The sequence below is a fragment of the Morone saxatilis genome, unplaced genomic scaffold, assembly GCF_004916995.1.
Source record: "Morone saxatilis isolate NCDOM2014 unplaced genomic scaffold, NCSU_SB_2.0 Contig24, whole genome shotgun sequence".
Classification (NCBI taxonomy): domain Eukaryota; kingdom Metazoa; phylum Chordata; class Actinopteri; family Moronidae; genus Morone; species Morone saxatilis.
The window spans coordinates 25,368,494-25,368,720 of record NW_023339807.1 but is presented as its reverse complement, the minus strand read 5'-3'; positions in this window follow the sequence as shown (position 1 = coordinate 25,368,720).

Genomic DNA, 227 nt, shown 5'->3' with positions numbered 1-227 from the left:
GGCAGCAAAGTGATTGTAACAGAGAGGACACATAATTCATACTAATGGTGAATTAAAGAGACGCTTAAAACAGCAGAGAAAGACGCACAATGACATGTCAGACCAGAAATGTGAACGTTACGTTACACCTGTACCAAGCATGCAGCTGTGTTAGCTACCTAATATGTACCTGTACATGTTAAATGGCCCAGAATCAGTATTTTATATAAACGATATGGCTTCTCGAT